Genomic DNA, 14237 nt, shown 5'->3' with positions numbered 1-14237 from the left:
CTGTTGCGCCTGGATGCACACCCTGACTCACTTCCCTGGGGACGTGCGGGTCCCTTTCCCACCACCTCCCCACCTGCTCTGGGCACAGAACCGCCCCCCTGGCGTCACCCGGTCCCCGCAGTCGCCTCTGCCCTCCTCACTCCAGCGTCCCCACCTCCCTGCCTATCCCCAGGCAGGACATCCTCCAAGTCCCACCTGTGCTGCACCATCCCAGCCTCTGCAACAGCCGAGCTCCTCCTCCTTCAACCACCAGCCTCGCCCTGGATGTCCAGAGCTCCACAGTAACCTCTTCACTCGCCTATGAAAGTAGTAGTTCTAAAACTGTCAGCTGCTCCTTCCTTTCTCCTGCCTCTGGACCCCCGTCCTCCCCTGACCCTGCATGAAGATGGTCCCTGAGGTCTGACCCTGGCGTCCTCTCCCTGATCAGCGTGATGGGGCCAATGGATTCTGCCATCTCTCACCTTTATGGAAGCTCCAAAACCTGTCGCTCCCTCCAAAGTGAAGTAAGTCAGATGGAGAAAGACGAACACTGTAGGGTCTCACTTATCTGTGGAATCTAAAAAATACAACAAGGTAGTGAATATAACAAAAAGGAAGCTGACTCCCAGATCTAGAGAACAAACGAGGGGTTCCCAGAGGGGAGGGGGGCATTATAGGGGGAGCAGAGCAAGAGGTACAAACTACTAGGTAAAAAATAAGCTACAAGGATATATTGGACAGCACAGGGAACAGAGCCACTGTTTCATAATAACCATAAAGTATAACCTATAAAAATTATGAATCACTGTACTGTATATCTGTAACTTATATAATACTGTACAGCAGCTACACTTCAATGTGTGCTTTTGCTGTTTACACCAGCCAATACACTTCAATAAACAATTTTTTTTTTAATCTGTAGGTCCCTCCACTAAACCTCTTCCTTCCTGAACTTGGCCCGTCACTAACAAAGTTCCCTCCCCCATCAAACATCACATCTGCTAAGCTACCTGAAATCCAGACGTTGGGAATTGATTTCTGTGGCTGAGGAAGTGGGTCTCACCTTTGTCTCACCCTAACACAAGCCAGGGTGAGCGGCCTTTGTGGGGTACACTTCCATGGGGTTACCCGGATCTTCAGGGAACTGCAATTTCCTGCATAAATTGTTCTTTTTCCCAGTGTGCTACTTAGAAAAAGGACAATAAATAATAAAATAATTCACATAAATATTTGAAAGCTAGTGATGTGTTAAGAAAAAAAGGAAAATCTAATGAAAAAGGAAAGTTTGTTTTTAATAAGAAAGAGGGCTATTAAAGCAGCAAGCAGAACAACGGTTGCCAGGGGCTGGCAGTGGAGGAACAAAATTGGCAACAGAATGACAAGAGAATGTGGAAATGTACACAACTCACTGGCAGTGCTGATTCCACAACTGTGCACACGGCTCGAAACGCACCCAACTGTCCACCTGAAAGGGTTGCTTTCACTGAAAAAAATTACGTCTCAGTAAACTTGAATTGAAAACAAAAGGAGCCTAATCATTTTCATTCCTTTCCTGCATTAGCAGCACTAAGTCCAGTGAGTCAGATGGGTGAAGACAAGCACAAGCAATTCTTTCTTTTTACGTAAAAAATGTGTGCTTTTGCTGTTTACAATAGCCAAGACATGGAAGCAACCTAAATATCCAAAGAGAGAGGAATGGATAAAGAAGATGTGGTACATATATACAATGGAATATTACTCCGCCATAGAAAAGAATGAAATAATGCCATTTGCAGCAACGTGGATGGACCTAGAGATGATCATACTAAGTGAAGCAAGTCAGACAGAGAAAGACAAATATCATATGATATCACTTATATGTGGAATCTAAAAAATAATACAAATGAATCTATGTACAAAACAGAAATAGACTCACAGACATAGAAAACACACTTATGGTTACCAAAGGGGAAAGGGGGGGGAGGGATAAATTAGGAGTTTGGATTGACATATACACACTACTATATATAAAACAGATAAACAACAAGGTCCTACTGTATATAGCACAGGGAACTCTACTCAGCACTCTGTAATGACCTATATGGGAAAAGAATTTGAAAAAGAAGAGATACATGAGGGACTTCCCTGGTGGCGCAGTGGATAAGAATCTGCCTGCCAATGCAGGGGACACGGGTTCAAGCCCTGGTCTGGGAAGATCCCACATGCCGCAGAGCACCTAAGCCCATGCGCCACAACTACTGAGCCTGCGCTCCACAACTACTGAAGCCCGCGTGCCTAGAGCCCGTGCTCTGCAGTGAAGAGCAGCCCCGCTCGTGGCAACTAGAGAAAGCCCGCGCATAGCAACAAGGACCCAACACAGCCAAAAATAAATTAAATCTTAAAAAAAAAAAGGAATAGATACATGAATATGTATAACTGAATCACTTTGCTGTACACCTGAAACTAACACAACACTGTAAATCAACTCTACTACAGTATAAAATATATTTTTTTAAAACTGTAATTTTCATGTAAAAAAAAAGTGTGCTTTTAAGGCACTGTCCAAATGAACAACTCTTTCCTTGAGGATTCTGTTTGCATTCACGCTTTCTTTCGAGACAGTGTCTGGGGGTGGGGACCTCTGTCATCCTACCTGTGGCCATGCTCACGATGATACTGCTGTACACGAAAAATGGGTAAAAACACACCCCTTATCTTTCATCATCTGTTTTGGCCTCGTTGCCTATTAAAAAGACCCTTAGATAAAATGAAAAAAAGAAAGCATTGAAGTATGGAATTGCACCACTACCAATGTGTTCCCACCACTGGGCGGGCATCCAGCGGAGGCAGGTGGTGGGTGACGTAAACCAGGGTCCTGCCCGCCAGCCATGAGCACACTCGACACGGCCACTGGGGTACAGCCGATGGTCGTGACACGTGGGGCAGCCCCGTGGGAAGGGCAGGGGCACACCGAGGGGGATGCCAGCGGTGTCCGGATTCCACAGGTGCCTGAGAAGCAGCATGCCTGTCACCACATCTGGAATCTGCAGGCACAGTTTCTAAAGGAAAACCTGTACAACTGAACCACAGGTGAGGACAGACATCCAAACGGAATCCCGTGAATCCCAAGGAGACAGGGTGGCACAGCCGGACCCACAGAGGACCCTCCCACCGCCCTGAAAACTACCTTCCACAGCTTTAGTTTTAAGTCGTGGGCTCACCCCTGAGTGCCCCCGGCTGTGTGGTTGTGCCTGGCTGAAAGCTGACTTGACTTTTACCCCATGCCATGTTCCCTGGGAGTCCTTCTGGAGACCCCGTTACAGACTGTTTACAACAGCTGAGACGTGGAAGCAACCTAAGTGCCCATCAACAGAGGGACGGATAAAGAAGATATGGTACCTATACACACAGTGGAATATTACTCAGCCATGAAAAAGAATGAAATCATGCCATTGGCAGCAACATGGGTGGACCCAGAGATGATCGTACTCAGTGAAGTCAGTCAGACAGAGAAAGACAAATACCATATGATATCTCATATGTGGAATCTAAAAAAGATACAAATGAACTTATGTACAAAACAGACTCACAGACATAGAGATCAGCCAAGAGGGAGGGGGGTGAGGGAGGGAAGAATTGAGAGTGTGGGATTAGCAGATGCAAACTAGTTTATCTAGGATACACACACAACAAGGTCCTACTGTACAGCACAGAAAACTCTACTCAATATACTGTAATAAACTATACTGGAAAAGAAAAAACAAAAACAAAAAAACCCCACCATTCTTCCCTGACCTATAGACAGTGTACTGGCTGATCTCTTCCTCACCCACCTCTCTGCCCTCTCTCCCTGGCTCACTCCATTCCACTGTCCTTCCTGCTCCTCCAATTCACCATGTACTGTTCATCCTCAGGGTCTGCACCCTTGTGGTCCCGTCCTCTGGGAATTTTTCCCACTAGACATCCCCATGGCTTCCCCTCTTACCTCCTTCAAATTTGCCAGAAGTCACCTTCACAGGCAGACTGATTCTGACCACGTTCATGGCCATCTGCAGTCTCCCTTCCAGCACTGCCCATCCTCTTTGCGGATTTATTCTTCTCCATCTGCTTGTTACCTTTCTGATACTATAAGGGTTACTTTTACCTTATGGGCTCTTTGAGTTGATGCTTTTGTCTGTCTTGATCACTGCTGTGTCCCAGCACCTAGAAGCCTGCCAGCGTTATGGTCTCTTCTTGCTTGAAATCTTGAACTAAAATAAGGATTGAGGAAACACCCAGTACACACGTCCGTGCTGCAAACAGTTGAGTGATAAAGACAGAAAAATACAGATAAGACTGTTTTTGCTGATGTGCTCAGGAAAGTCCATTAGACCTGTTTTGGCACCATTGTGTCTGTGATCAAGTGACTGAAAGTGCCGTGGGACTCTGGGACAAATGCGGAAGAACTCCGGTGACAGGAGAATGCTTATGTGAACACAGAAGACGCGTAGAAGGTAAAGTTGGAGAGAAGATTGGGAAGCGGGTCATATAAAACCTTGGAGGATGTGCTGAAGACTTAGATTATATTCGACCTGCAATATTATATCCTGGGATATTCTACCTATATAACAGAACACGCACGAATGACCTATTTTCATTTATATTTTTATAACACACTCTGGCTTTTATGAGAGCAGTGGACAAAGAGAGACACTGTGTTAGTTTGCTAGGGCTGTCGTAACAGAGGACCACAGAATGGGCGGCTTCAACACAGAAATGTATTTTCTCACGGTCCTGGAGCCTGGAAGTCTAGGATTCAGGAGCCAGCAGGGTTGGCTGCTGGTGAGATTTCTCTTCCTGGCTCGTAGACGGCTGTCTTCTTGCTGTGTCCTCCTGTGGAGGGGAGAGAGAGGGAGGGAGGGAGGGAGGGAGGGAGGGAGGGGGAGAGGGAGGGAGAGGGAGGGAGGGGGAGAGAGAGGGAGAGAGAGAGAGCGCGCGCGAGAGAGAGAGAGCGCGCGCGAGAGAGAGAGCGCTCTGGTGTGTCCCCCTCCCATAGGACGGGAGTTCTATGGGATCAAGGCTCTGCCGTTATGACCTCATTTAACCATCATTACTTCCCTAAAAGCCCCATCTCCAAATACAGTCTCATTGGGGGTTAGGGCTTCAACGTATGCATTTGAGGGGGACACAGTGGAGTCTGTAACACACAACTGGAAACAGGGACACCCATCTAGGGGCATCACTGAGAGAGCATGGTGGAGGTGGAGACAGTGAGAATCAGACTTGAGGCATCTGATAACCACAGAGCCAATGGGATTTGCTGGTAGATCAGAAGTGAAGGGCAAGAGAAATAAAGATGGGGACTCTATGATTTGGGATGGAGGTACTCAATTTCTAGAAAATGAGCATTAGACGTGCATGCTTCCTGCAAGTTTATCTTAGACAGATTTCACTGATTTAGAGTGATGGCTTCCTGATCTCAGGGCAACGGACTCGATAACAGAATGTCTGTTATCTCTGGTCACCACTGCTCTGGGTTACTGAAACTGAGCAAGACCCTGTGGGGTTCCTGGGCATGGAAGCCTTTCTGTCCCCCATTTCTTGTTTGTAGGAAACAGACTTCAGCCTCCTGGACCTTCCCTGACTCCCAAAGGGCAGATGCAAACAGTTGCCAATCAGGGAAGGAAGGGGATGCAGAGACAAGGCGGGGAGCAGTCGAGACACAAGACTGCAGCCTTGGGGCAGGTCCTGGTTCCCCCTCGAGCGATACCCATGACAACATCTTTGAGCTCTTTACAGCACTAAAACCCCCCAACAAACGGAAGCTGTCATCATTCTTCATTCCAGAGAAGACCCCCTGAGGCCAGATTAAAGGGACCAGAGAAGCTCATCAAGAGATTACCTGAGGGACTTCCCTGGTGGTCCAGTGGCGAAGACTCCATGCTCCCAATGCAGGGGGCCCGGGTTTGACCCCTGGTCAGGGAACTAGATCCCACGTGCTGTTACTAAAAATTCCGCAGGCCGCAACTGAAGATCCTGCGTGCCGCAACAAAGATCCCGTGCACCGAAACTAAGTCCTGGTACAGCCAAATAAATAAATATTTTAAAAAAATAAGAGAGAGAGAGAGAGAGATTACCTGAGACCAGATGAAAGGAGTGCAGGCCCTGCACACACCCTGATTCTTATCAGCAACCCCACCCTTGAACCATTGCTACAAAACTCCTCACTACCCCCCCTCCAGGTTGGGACACACAGTTTTGAGGGCACGCATCCACTGTGTCCCCCTTTGCCTGGCAAAGCAATAAAGCTATTCTTTTCTACTTCACCCACAACTGTCTCTGAGATTTGATTCAGCACCAGGGCACAGAGGCTGAGCTTTTGGCATCATTACTGCTTTTACGTAAGCTCTTCCGGCTCATGTTTCTTCCATTCCTGTCCTAAAATTCCCATTCTTAAACTTTCCATTTCCCCTTGCTAACGTCAATCACGAACTATGAGGTTATGACTCCTGGCGAAACCAAGTCCCCCAATACTGAGTTCCCCTGCCGAGTTTAAGATTAACCTCTCCATCCAAAACTTTATTGCCTTTCTTGTCCCGTCCATTTCCCCTAAGATGTGAGGAATATCAAAGAAAAGGGGGCACTGAAAATGAGCAGGGCTCTTTGGGGAATCTTCCGGGTACAATCACCCTCTGTGTCCCCAGTTTCTTGTTTGTAGAAAAAGGCTTTCGTATCCTAGACCTTCCCTGCGTTCCAAAGAGCAGACCCAAGCAGTTAACACTTAGAATTATAGAGTCACACCTCTCCTAGTTCCTCCTGAAAGGACAGAGATAACAACCTGACCCATATCTCTGAGTTGTTCTGCAGAAACCAAGACCCCCGCCCGGGTGGAGGATGGTGACCACATGCTGACCACAAGCACTAGATCCCAGGCTGGTTGGAACCAGAAGGCTGATGACTGAGATTCCCCGAAACATCACCCTGTTGCCTCACCACCAACCAATCAGAAGAAGGTCCAGGAGCTGATCAGCCATCCTAGGACCCTCTCCCCAACACTGTCTTTAAAAACCCTTCCCTGAAAGCCATCTGGGAGCTCAGGTCCTTTGAGCATGAGCTGCCCGTTCTCCTTGCTTGGCACTTGCAATAAACGCTGTACTTTCTTTCGCCACTTCCCGGGGTCAGTAGATTGGCTTTACTGCACATCTGGACCCCAGTGGACCCAAGTATGGTTCGGTAACACTGGCACCCCAATGTTCGTCTATTTAAGATTCAGGGCTGTCGTTTGATGAAATAATCTATGTGTTCAGAATTTAGGGAGTAGTTAAAGTTGTTGCTATGCCCTAATTATTGTACAGCCCTTTGGACCTTGTTTAATCTGTCATGAGCTATTGAAAAACAGAATTATGTCATGGTTTGTCTCTATCCAATGAATACACCAAAAATGAAAAGGTAGACACAGGTAGAATTAGAACATAAGCAGAATAGGGATTTTTGTCGTGGATGCCCTAGAATAGTCAGCATTTCCATTAATGCTGGGGTATTCTACCTATATAACAGAACATAAGGGTTTATGTTCATGTATAACTTTACTTGGAAGTGGTCATAGCGGTGTATGATTTTAGAGCCAAAAGGGGATTGTTGGAACACACCCCAACCTCAACAAGAGCCAAGAAAACTAAAGACTGAAGATGTGAACTGCTTGCTCGTGGTCACGGGGGCAGCACGAGGTCAAGCATGAACGTCTCGGGCTCTTTGCTTTTCCTATACTACGCTGTTCCTGTCCTTTACCTACCACGGGATAAACTTCTTAGTGAGCCAATGATGCTGCTTCCCCCAAATTACTCCTTTCTGTTTCTTCTCAGAACGAGCACTTTTTCCTCCATCCATAAATATGCTTCTCGTGCATGGAGGCCTGAGTTTTCTCAATTCTAAAATAGTAACACTTTTGCCTACAATAGTATAATCTCCTTTTGGTTAATAAAGCATAATAAATCATGCAAGCATATTAAACTGCTGGAGTGAAGTATTACGATTTCCATTATTTCTAGGAATTGAGTCCATACTGATTGCATACGTGAGTACAGTTATGACATGTGGACAGATGCAGTACAGCTGTTCTCTGCCAGAATCATCCCATTCTGTTTATCCTTTAAAACCTAATTTACACAGCACCTTAGAGCCTAAATTACTCAGTGGAATATGTTAAATGGGATTAACTATAAATTAGGTAGTCCTCCAGAATTGGGGGACATTAGATGTACACAGTGCAATGCTAATAAAATGGTATCTTAACCCTTTTCGCTGACTGTCAACTTATATTAAATTTGATACCGCATGTAACCATTATTGGATTAGATGCTGTATTTTGAAATTAGTTCTGTTATTGTGGTAAATTTGTATTACTTCTAATTGAAAATAAGCAGTTCAAAGTTTCATATTGATTAGATGACTTAAAATAATTAACAATGGATATTCAGAGCATTATAGAGCTTATCTGCATTATGGAAAGCAAATGCTTCTTCTAGGCGAATATTTTACCGTATCAAATTGTTATTAAATTCAGTACTCATAACCATTTTAATAATGGTTATGAAGTGATGGTAAGAATTTATGAAAGCCGTTAAAATGGGGGGTTTGTATTCCCAAGAGGAACACACGCAGTTGGGACACATGGTGAACTGCTTCCGTTCCTACACTGAAATGTACGCGTTTATTATCTGTACCTGGACATCATGGTCCGTGGTGATTACTGCATCATTAACCACTGTTATGAGATGAAGTACCGTATGTTGTACCTGCTGGGTACACTAGCAGGATACAAATACAACACTGAAAAGACGTGCTGAGAACAACTTTCTCGTGATTACTTAGAAACGGATTGAAATTACACCTTGAAAGACGACCTGGGTCTTATTCATCACTTTCATGAGACACTTACTGGACATACGTGAGCCTCACATTCTTCATCTAAGAGGATGCAGGGCGCTTTATGGATTTACAGGTTTCAAAATATTTTCACATAGACCGTGTCATTTCATTCCCTTGCACACACATGCACACACTACAGATTAGCAATGTAACCTATTTTGAAAAAAAAAAAAAAAGACTAACTCATTGAAAATATAAATATGCATACATAACTATTAAATTGAGATAAACTGTTTTCACAAGGAATATTTAATTTTCACTAGAAAATATAGATATAGATAGATGTAGCAGATTGTGATGATTAACATAAAAGGAAGGTATAGGTATAAATATCATATAGGTAGATAATCACCAGTATCTCTCAAGTAAAACTTTTGCTTTTATATATAGGATGCATAAACAACAAGATCCTACTGTATAGCACAGAGAACTATATTCAATATCCTATGATAAAACATAATGGAAAAGAATAGTAAAAAAGAATGTGTGTGTGTCTATATATATAAATAAAACTGAATCACTTTATGTACAGCAGAAATTAACATGACATTGTAAATCAACTCTACTTCAATAAAAAAGTCTATGACAAAGTTTTCTCTGAATGAATTAGTTTGTGCACACAGGAAGTTAAGAGGAAAGTCGCTATCAAACTCTTGTTGTATATGATAAATTTTCTTTTTACCTTGCTAATTTCTTTAACTTACTTTTAGACTGGAGGTTTCACTTGAATTTTCTCTGCACTGCCTGAGCCAGTTTTTTGTTCCTGCCTTTTACTCTACAAAAATTGTGTCAAGCCTCAGAGGTCTGGGTCATTGTTCAAAACTTTGCAGCCAGCTTTTAAGATATTCACTTTACTTAAACAGCTGGGCCTAAACCTTGAAAAGAAACCTATGAAGAAATTAAGCTTTGACAGAACACCTCTTCTTTATCCATTCACCTCTCAATGGACCTTTGGGGTTGCTTCCAGCTCTTGGATATTGTAAATAATGGTGCAGGGAACACAGGTGTGCAAATACATCTTCAAGATCTTGCTTGAATTCTTTTGCATATATACTCGTAAGTGGGATTGCTGGGTCATACGGTAATTCAGTTTTTAATTTTTTGAGGAAATTCCATACTGTTTTCCATAGCAACTGCACCATTTTACATTCCCACCAACAGTGCAAAAGTATTCCAAATTTGCATCTGCGCCAATACTTGCTCTTCTCTGTACGTTTTTGTTGTTATTGTTTTTGTTTTGTTTATAGCAGGTGATATCTCATTGTGGTTTTGATTTACATTTCTCTCATGATCAGTGCCAGTAAGCATCTTTTCTCATGCTTATTGGCCATTGCATGTCTCTTGGGGTGAAATGTCTATTCAAGCCCTTTGGCCCATTTTTTAAGCGAGCTATTTGTTTTATTGTTGTCGAGCTGCAGAAGTTCCTTATATAGTCTTGATAATAACCCCTTATCAGAGATATGATTTGCAATGATTCTCCCATCCCACAGGCGGCCTTTTCATTCTTGATGGTTTCTTGTGATGTGCTAATGTTTTGCTGTAGTCCCACCTGTCTATTTTTCCTTTTGTTGCCTTTGGTTTTGGTGTCCTATCCAAGAAATTATGTGGCCTTAAAAACGAAGGAAACCCTGTCACCTGCTAAAACATGAATGAACTTCGAGGACATCATGCTAAACAAAATAAGCCAGGCACAAAAGGACACACACTGTAGGACTCCACTCACATGAAGTATCTAAATAGTTAAAATCATAGACACAGAAAATAGAAAAGTGTACACCAAGGGCTGGGAGGATGGAGCATGGCAAGTTGGTACTGAATGGCTACAGAGGTTCAGTGTTGCAAGATGAAAAAGTTCCAGAGATCTGTTGAACAACAATATGACCATACTTAACACAATGAACTGTACACTTAAAAATGGCTAGGATGGGGGCTTCCCTGGTGGCGCAGTGGTTGAGAATCTGCCTGCCAATGCAGGGGACACAGGTTCAAGCCCTGGTCTGGGAAGATCCCACATGCCGCGGAGCAACTGGGCCCGTGAGCCACAACTACTGAGCCTGTGCGTCTGGAGCCTGTGCTCCGCAACAAGAGAGGCCGAGATAGTGAGAGGCCCCCGCACCGCGATGAAGAGTGGCCCCCGCTCGCCACAACTAGAGAAAGCCCTCACACAGAAACGGAGACCCAGCACAGCCATAAATAAATAAATAAATAAATAAATAAATAAATAAATAAATAAATAAATAAATAAATAAATAAATAAATAAAATAAATTTTTTAAAAATGGCTAGGATGGTAAATAATAAAAAAGAAAGTAAGCTTTAGGAAAAAAATTAAAAAGAAAGCACAGAAACAAAACTTTGGAAATAGAGTGTGTTCCCTATTTGCATTCCTGCTGGATGCAGAGATCTTAAAATCACAGGGGTTTAACCATCACACACATAAAATACAAAGGTTACAGACCATCATAATGGGACCATTTTGAAGGGCATTCCTATGAAACATGATATTGAGGCACTTTTAAGGCAGTTACACTACTCTATTATGGTTTATGAAGATTGCCAAAGGAATAGTTAGAACATCAGAGAATAAAGTGTTCAGTGAAATCACTTTCTTTATGAATAGCCTAGCTCCGTCTATTAGAGAAAAATGTGAAGAACTGAGTGGCTTATACGGCAGTTAAAATAGTTGCATTGTTCTAGTAAAGAGCAATCATTTGATATTAAGTTGGTTATTAACAGATATTAATTTGTGCTTTTAGATTACTAGTGATTGAGATAATTCATTCTTCATTAAAATAATTCCCTATTATTAGAGAACATTAATTTATGTACAGATTTTATTGTCCCACTTTTTAAAAATTGGAGTATAGTTGATTTACAATGTTGTGTTAGTTTCAGGTATACAGCAAAGTGATTCAGTGATTCAATATGTATGTGTATATACAAAAAAATTGGGTTGGCCAAATAGTTCATTCAGGTTTTTCCATAGCATCTCATGGAAAAACTCTAACGAACTTTTTGCCCAACCCAATATATATATATATTCTTATTCAGATTCTCTTCCTTTATAGGTTATTACAAAATATTGAGTAGAGTTCCCTGTGCTATACAGTAGAGGTCCTTGTTGTTTATCTATTTTATATATATTAGTTTGTAGCCATTAATCCCAAACTCCTAATTTATCCTTCACCTTTGGTAACCATAAGTTTGTTTTCTATGTCTGTGGGTCTATTTCTGTTTCATAAATAAGTTCATTTGTATCATTTTGTTTTAGGTTCCACAAATATGCAATATCATATGATATCTGTCTTTTTCTGTCTGGCTTACTTCACTTACTATGATCATCTCTAGGTCCATCCATGTTGCTGCAAATGGCATTATTTTATTCTTTTTTATGGCTGAGTGATATTCCATTGTAATACAGATATACCACAACTTCTTTATTTTTTAATTGAAGTACAGCTGATTTACAGTGTTGTGCTAGTTTCTGCTGTACAGCAAAGTGACTCAGTTATACCCACATATACATTCTTTTCTAATTCTTTTCCATATGGTTTATCACAGGATACTGAATATAGTTCCCTGTACGCTACAGTAGGACCTTGTTTATCCATTCTAAATGTAATAGTTTTCCAAATTCCCACCTACTCACGTCTTGTTTCTGCTGTCATTGTTTTGTGGCATTTGGATTCCTCTCGGGATAAAAACCCTACCAGGAGCCATGATGCATTCCTAGTTCACACTTTGTCAATATTAACTGTCATCTTCACGATCACACTGAAGATTGCATGGTATTCTTCCCAGCAGTTGCCAAAGAAGGCATTCTTTCATATCCTGTAAATGGTCTCCAAGGTTGTTTCTCCAATAGAAATAGAGAATTTTCTCTTTTTCCATCAAAGAGACTGAAGAGTGTATTAAAAATATTCACATATTTTGTAGAAACTCAGGCTGGAAGATTTGAATATTATGATAGTCTTGGAAATAATCAAGTTGCCAAAGACTCTGGCACGTTAAATGTTGCAAGGTGATTTGGCCCTCTTTGAAAAAAACAAGAAAACACAAAAACTTTTCATCAGCCCACCCTCTCAGAGGCAGATATCTGTATCTGTAGAGTCATGAGGAAAGCAAAGGATTTGAAGTATTTCTGTCCACTGTCTGGTCTGATTCCTTACTCTAGAACTGTGCATTATTTCTTTGATCTGTAGATAAATACCAACAGCCTCTGTACTGTTGAAAGTAATTTTTTCAGCTTTATTCATTTATTTCTCAAGCAGTAATTATGTAGAATCTCTGGCATATTCATTGTCAGCAGTAAAGCTGGTATTCTGAGTTTGGTGGATTCAAGGCATTCTTTGGTATTTCACACACAAGGGGCACCCTTTTTTGTTCATCTTGAAAACATCAAAATGGTAGTCTTAGGTCAGAAATCGCAGTTTTTCGATACAAATAACAATCACCAAAAAAGCTGTGGATTTCACCTATTAAAAATGTGGATTAATATCTCTGGTGAGAAGTGATGGCTTTCCTATTAGCTATATGGATAGTGACATATTTGATTAGAATAAATTTGGTTTCTTTCCAGATTGATCTAGGAGAAGAATATGCTCCTTTTCTATTGTGCATATTTCAAGATATAAAGTTCTCTGTATGAGTTTAGGAAGGCAAGTTACGAACCTCAAATATTTCCATCTATCTTTACGGGCACAACTCTGTGAGTCTTTGAATTTATCTTCAGCTGCTTCCCCAAAGATACGTGAGTTACATTGAAACTCAGTGTTCAGCATGTTTCTTGCACAGTTTATTCACAGCCTAACCAACGAATGATCAATGTTGAATGAACTTTACATATAAAATATGCATTTGCAGAAAATAAAGGTATAACCCAAACCCCTGTCTTTCTCCTAATTCACTCCCAAGGTTGCCAATGGATTCTGAGATAAACCCTACAGAGCCACAAAGATACCAAGAATTTAAACAAAGGATGTACTGAATCAAGTCTGCACCCCGTGACTTAGTGAAGCAAAGGAAGATGAAGCTGTGTACCAGAAAGTTCTGGTTGGAAGAAGAGACCAACTCAAGAGCCACTGCCTCCCACTGAGATAGAGTAAAAAGAACACACAGATTGATGCTTTAAAGATATGATTCAAAATGTTTAGGGACTTCCCTGGAGGTCCAGTGGTTAAGACTTTGTCTATCAATGCACGGTGTGCGGGTTCAATCCCTGGTTGGGGAGCTTAGATCCCACATGCCTCGCAGCCAAAAAACCTAATCATAAAACAGAATCAATGTTGTAACAAATTCAATAGAGACTTTAACAAACAATGGTCCACATTAAAAAAAAAAAAATGTTTAGGGGCTTGTGTTTAGTGAATCTCA

General features: G+C 42.0%; 2 long non-coding RNA genes across 8 annotated transcripts in view; one reads left to right on the top strand and one right to left on the bottom strand.

Moving 5' to 3' along the window:
* The window catches only part of LOC309652467, a 36888-nt gene extending 31041 nt beyond the window's left edge, over positions 1-5847 (top strand). Inside the window, exons 6-9 of the long non-coding RNA XR_014258723.1 lie at positions 254-503; positions 902-1069; positions 2964-4451; positions 5785-5847. This is a non-coding gene — a long non-coding RNA (uncharacterized lncRNA). The remainder of the gene's footprint in view (positions 1-253; positions 504-901; positions 1070-2963; positions 4452-5784) is intronic.
* Positions 1-14237, bottom strand: part of LOC309652469 — a 126011-nt gene that overhangs the window by 33076 nt on the left and 78698 nt on the right. For 3 of the 7 annotated variants that reach the window (XR_014258727.1, XR_014258728.1, XR_014258729.1), the window contains exons 1-2: positions 2612-2948; positions 196-556 (exon numbers count right to left, since the gene is read on the bottom strand). This is a non-coding gene — a long non-coding RNA (uncharacterized lncRNA). Of the gene's footprint in view, positions 1-154; positions 557-989; positions 2203-2611; positions 2949-14237 lie in introns of those variants that run through there. The other 4 variants (XR_014258724.1, XR_014258725.1, XR_014258726.1 and 1 more) reach the window with 3 other exon arrangements.

This window comes from Balaenoptera physalus, assembly GCF_965194825.1.
Source record: "Balaenoptera physalus genome assembly, chromosome: X".
NCBI classification, from domain to species: domain Eukaryota; kingdom Metazoa; phylum Chordata; class Mammalia; order Artiodactyla; family Balaenopteridae; genus Balaenoptera; species Balaenoptera physalus.
The sequence above is the reverse complement of the archived record's forward strand: the minus strand, read 5'-3'. Positions and strand labels throughout refer to the sequence as shown.